Consider the following 6,114-nt stretch of genomic DNA (forward strand, 5'->3'; position numbering starts at 1 on the left):
CCTCTGTCCCCCCGCTACCGCTCCCCGGGGGATCGCGGAGCCTCTGGGCACTGGCGGCAGCTTCAGGCCGCGGGCACAGCCCCCCCGGCCGCGCTGGGGGCGCCCATGGCGGCGCTCGCTCCCGCGGCCTCCCCGCGGCGGGGCGCGCAGACGGGGGGCGGTTTAGCTCGCCGCGCACGGGCACCCCCCGCCGCAACGGCCGCGGCCAACGGCCACCGCGCCCGCACCCACGGAAGAGGAACAGAAAGGAAATGGAAGGGAACAGGAGCGGAAAGGGAAAAAGATCAGTGCGATACCGGGAAGGAGCCCGCCCGGGCCGCGCGCCGCGACCACCGGCGCCCGCCGAGCCGCTTTGCGTAAAATGGAGACCGGAAGCGGCGGCTCCCTCCTCCTCGCGGCGGCTCCCGCGCGCGCCGCTGGGGGGCGCCGCGGGGCGCGGCGCTCCGCGCATGCGCCTCGAGCCGCGCGGGGCGGGGCTGCCGCAGTCGCGCGGCCGCGGCCGTTGCGGCGGGGGTGGGCGGGGCGTTGTGACCGTTGGTGGGGGAGGCGGTTGTTGAGGAGTGCTGCGCTGCTCCACAGCGTTTTGCGTGGGGAACGCTGAAGAAACAGAAGGGAAATAAAATAAATATGTAGTCAGAAAAGATTTCTGGCGTTTTGAAACGTGTTTTTTTTTTTCTTTTTTTTCCCCATCTTCTAGGTGGTAGCTTAAGGCAGAGTGCCATGGAAAATGGCCCCCAGAAAGGCAGTGCTGCCATCCTGGGTCGCCTGGGTTGTACCTGAGTATGGTGGCGTGCTGTAGAGGATGGAGGGTTTTGACAAAGCGCTTATGTTGAGATGTTGATTCCACTGCTTGTTCAAGGACAGGAATGCTAAGGGAGTTAATCAGCAGCCTGGAATGTTACTGCCTGTTGCATGGGAACACGTCACAGCCCCAGCTGTGCTTCCCGAAACCTCCTTGTGACATGGGAGACCATCATAACAGGAGCTTCTCAGGTCCTAGGTTGTGAACCTAACATTCATTTTATGTGTATTTCAGTTCTTGGGACGAGAACCCTTAAATTTAAAAGTTAAACTGTAATTTTTACAGGCCAAAATTGGCAATGGGGAAGGGGATGTGCTCCCAGTCAACACAGCTGCGAAAGATCTCCTCAGTAGAAGTCAGCCTAATTAATTAGATAAGAAAAACAAGAAATCACTAATGAACAAAAACTTCATAGTATGTGTTGAAAAGATCCCAGAAACAGTGGCTTCTTCCTGTTAATTACCATCCTCAAATGGTGCTTGTAAAACAACAGGAGTTTTGGAAAGGTCTGACTTTCCAAGTTGTCAATGTCCCTGTAAYGCCAAGGAATCCCCCCCGCTTGCTAACTGTGGGCAGTGAGACACACAGAAGGCTGCTCAAGGAGAGGTGACCCTGAGCAACTGCCTTCTTTGAAGGGAAGGGTGAAAAGAAAGAGCCTAAAGGAACTTCGTAAGCACCAGTGACTTCACTCTGTTAAATAAAACCAGGGTACGGACAGCAGCTAATGTGAGAATGAGCAAAAGCAGAGAAAATAGCCTTAGTTTTGCTCTGTATTCACTCACAATTACTTGTTTCCGTACCTGTTCCWTGGCAAGCCTCATGTGCTGGGTGGGTTGTGTGGCCTCAGTTTTCTACAGCACCTCTCTCCTTGCCGTAGCTTATCAGGCATATTAGCAAGTCATAATGTGGACAACTGGTCCTTGACAACACCTTCAAATGTAATATTTAACCTAATTTCATCAGTTTCCTAGTTACTCCCCTTGTAATACAAGGGCAATTATTTACACTTGGAATTCTGGATGTGCTGTCTGGGTCACGTCACTTGGATGTCCAAGAATTTCCAAAAATAGAATAGAATTTCCAAGCACTGGACAAATATTTGTAGATATGGTGATGCCTCAAAATGGATCAGCTGGAGAAGCACTTACAAGGATTAATACACAAAAAGCAAAACAAATAATAAGCTTCAAACTTCATATTTTGGATGGTTGCAGTTTTATTGTTTGTCAATTTGCCACTCTATGTATCTGTAATATTTCTAGAATACATTGACTGCTGTAAAAAACTCCAGAGGTGGGATGAGACACATCTCCTGAGAARAGTAAAATCTCTGTGTGGTATCATTGTAGAAACTTCATGTTAAGGCCCTTGCTAGAGGTGATGCCTGCATTGTGCACAGGCCCACAGCATCAGAAATATACTTGTAGATACCTCATTGCAGCACTAAAATCTATACCCTAACAAAAGCAGATTAACACAGATGTACATTCCAGACAACAGTGTATGAACATTATGTACTTTTATAGAATAATCACACCAAAAGTTCATTTGATATATTAGGATGCAAGAAATGCTGTCAATTATTAATATGTGTGTGACTTGACATACCTTAACAAAGCCATAATTGYTTTGCATTTTGTTTTTCCTTTTAAAATAAATGAATTCATGCTTTAAAATGCTGTGAAAGTTTGAGGGTTCCTCTTCTGACCTGAAGTGTCTCAAAAGAGGTACCTCAAAAGAGATGACCTGGGAGTTCAGGCTTCTTAAATAGCTATTAGAATATCCTGAGGACAGTTCAGTGCATCTAAGAGCCTACATTTTTAAGCTCTTAAATAAGCTAAGCAGAGAAGCGAGATTGTATGAATAATCCATTTATCGAGTTGGAATAGATCTAAATCTCAGGTTATTATCCGTTGGGTTTTTTCCCAGATTCTTGATTTTTCTTTTTTTTATTCTTTTTTTAAATCTAAAAACTCAGCATCACCCTGTCCTTTCATTCTTCTGCACAAATTAGCAGAGCTCAACCTAAAGGCTGTATCACCAAGAATGCAGTAGGTACAAGCTAAGTTTTGAGTGAGAGAAATTCAGTGTATTCTGCTATTTGTACTAGTATTTGGGGTCATGTGAAAATAGTGACCTATCAAGTGGGATCCCAATCAGAAAAAAGTTGCGAATTAGCCTCAGAAACAGTCTCCTCTAAGACTTGTCAAAAACGCTGCTTTACCATGAAAAGACTATAAAGATTCCCACATTCTTCCTTTAGAATATATGTCTTTGGGAAAGTCAATGTTTTAGACGCCTCCAAGGTCTTCTGTTCTGAATCACAGGATATACATTTTGTTTAATAATTTAAAGAGGACCTGCATGGAGGAAGGAGTGGGTGTAGCTGTTTTGGCTTCTTTCAATTGCGTATGTGAAGCTGGAGAGGTTTATTCCTTGAGAAAGCTAAGGGAAAGGTCATGTTCACATGGATGTTTACACATGTTTACATGGAAGGGTATAGCATCTCCTCTCTGCTGGAAATTTTGCAAATTCCTAGCTATAGGGATTTCCTCCTGGAATTTTCCATGAGTAAAAATGGGTCTGAAAATCTTTTTTTGTTATTGTTGCCTACTGGCAACACTGACTGGAGGTTCGACCGCATACCCGAGTCTTCCAACAGAGCCATGCAAGTTGTTGGTCTTCATGTAAGCAGGCAAGATGAAATGTATATGTATTTAAATATAATGGCTTCTCAGGTGATTGTCAGGAGAGGACTCACCCAGTGATGTTTCCTCTACCTAACAGTTTCTATACCTACCAGTCAATCCTCCCAGTCACCTTGAAGCCYAGTGGGCAGTTTCAGTGAAGTTTCAGAACGGGTGCAGCTGCAGCACTGCAGACTCTGCCAAGGAGGTGGCCAGGGAGGCACCTTGCAAGTGTCTCTGCTGATGAGAGAGCTCGGAGGCTTTCTCCTTTCCAACCATCAGAGAATCCAAACGAGGGAAACACAAACCAACTTGCTTTCACATGTAAATCATCCTCCCTTAAAGCACATGATAGTTGGAGGCCCCAGGTACCAGTTCAGCCGTCAGCTTCTGGAATAAAATGCTGCCAGACCAGCTATCCTGTTTCTGATAGGACATGGAGATGTTTTTACTGACAAATCCTGAAAACAAGTACTACAGGGTGCAAGGTTTCTAGCTCTGGTAGTCCAGCTGTAAGGAATGTCAACAAATATGTAAGGAATAACTTCTTGAAATGTTTGGATGAAATTGCAATTCATCTGCAAATATATTTGCCCTGATGGTAGGTCCAAGACTGTAGAAGAGCAACATGAGGTGCGCCAATAGGGATATACAGGTAAGAGAGTATTTTTATATCTTTTTGTTTCAAGGAAAATCAAGCAGTAAATATGTTGGTTAAACAGCTGCTGAGCTAGAAAAGAATTAAGCGAGCAACAGCTTTCTGAGGTAGAAATTGATGGACTCTCCTTTATCCTGTAAAATTCCAAGAGGAAAGTGCTCATGTGTTTCATGGTCTTGAATCACATGTCAACTTTGATCTCAAGACATGGAGTGAGGCTGTGTAGAGCAGCTTGTTATTTACAGATCACCACGAAGACTGGAGGTCTTTTTGAAAATATTTTGCAGGATTTTAGTTCTCCCTAATACATTGGATTCAAATTAGACCACTCTATAAAAACATTTTTTCATCCATTTGAATGAATTCAATGAGATTTATTAAAACCATTATTAAAATGGCTACTCATGTAACGCTGAAGAAACACCATTTCAGTTCAAAAACAAATTGTTAAAATGGCCACAAGAAATTTAGCAAAGTACTATGGCAAATTTTTCAAAAAGCAAGTTCATCTCTAAAAAAGAGCATTTCCCACTTAGCAAACTCTCTGTGCTTTTAAATTTCAAAGAGTCCTAAGTCTCTGACAAGAAAAACTGGAGACAAATCAACATCTCTATAAAAGATCTCTTTCGCAGGGCAGCGAACAGAAAAGAAAATCTATTAACATAATTTATCTTAACTTTCAAAAAGTGCCTGACTTTATTGCCCGTAAGAGAGACTACAGAGGAGACCATGCTCTGATCCGACTCCTTGCATCTGCAGCATTCCTTAYGCCCGTGATTTGCCCTTGTGGTTGGATATAATCCCGCTGGGCAGAGCCCCTCCTGCAGGATGCCTGGCTCTGCCCTCTGTACCCAGCCCATTCTCCTTCATGGACCTGTGTGAATGGAGGTACGTGTGTAAATAAATCCCTGTCTGCAGCACGGGGGCTGTTTGTGCCTTGCGCCTTGGCACAGCGGATGGCAGCCCAGGCCGAGGCACTGGCTGCCAGGCTGATCCCTTCCGCCTGCAGAAGGAGCCAGGGACTCACCTGGATCAGTGGAAACAAAGAATTTACCGCAATTGGAAAGATYGCCCCTCCCTGTCATCTGACTGTGCTCAGGATTGAAAGTCTGGAAAAGAAAATGAGGGATTTGATCATAGCCAACAATTTACCCTCAAAACCTCTCTGAATTGTGATCGGTTGTTGATTTGTATCACAAGGATTCTGTCAAATATTTAAGAAGCATTATGCCATATTTTGTGTAAATTTTGTGCCAGCATCTCTCGTTTCGACTTAGGACATCCAGGCAGAAATACAGATACAGGCATCTCCTGGCACGTACTCAGAAGTAGCACCTGTGCACTAGGCATGAATCAGATGCCTCAGATTTATATTCCTTGGACGTGCAGTCGATCAGTAAATGCACAGCCGTCATTTATCAGGACGGGCAGCGTCTGATGAGCACTCTTGGAGATCCAGGCTGGCTGCTAGCTGCCCCAGATCCCAGACACGAGGCCAAATTCCTGATTTTCTGTTTGAACCAAATGTAAGAGATGGAGGCAAGAAGGGACATGCATGGGAAGAAGTAGAATAAGTGAGGAAATACTAGGCTTTTTTGCTGCAGGAGGGACKGCTCTTCCATTAAAGCTCCGGCACTGTGGCTCCCTGGGAGCCTCCTGGCAGCCCCGCTGCTTCCTGCCAGGAGGCCGCTATTCCCAGTGCTGGCATGAGCACGTCCCTCTCTGCTGCTGCTGCGTGTCCTGCGCTGRTGCCTCTCTAGTGGAAAACTGCCTCACAGGTGACTTGGAAAAAGGGGAGAAAGCCTGGAAAAGAGAGCGTGTGCCTCCGAGGGGGGAAGCAGAAGAGCTTCCCGAACCACCAAACTAATGGTTATGAAATGGCAAACCTTTCCTCAGCCTCTGCTTTTATAGCTTCCCATGGCCAGCTTATGTTGTTTATAACCAGATGCTTGCAGGCCATGGAAGGG

Source organism: Nothoprocta perdicaria, unplaced genomic scaffold (genome assembly GCF_003342845.1).
Source record: "Nothoprocta perdicaria isolate Ctin4 unplaced genomic scaffold, notPer1 scaffold_87, whole genome shotgun sequence".
NCBI lineage: Eukaryota > Metazoa > Chordata > Aves > Tinamiformes > Tinamidae > Nothoprocta > Nothoprocta perdicaria.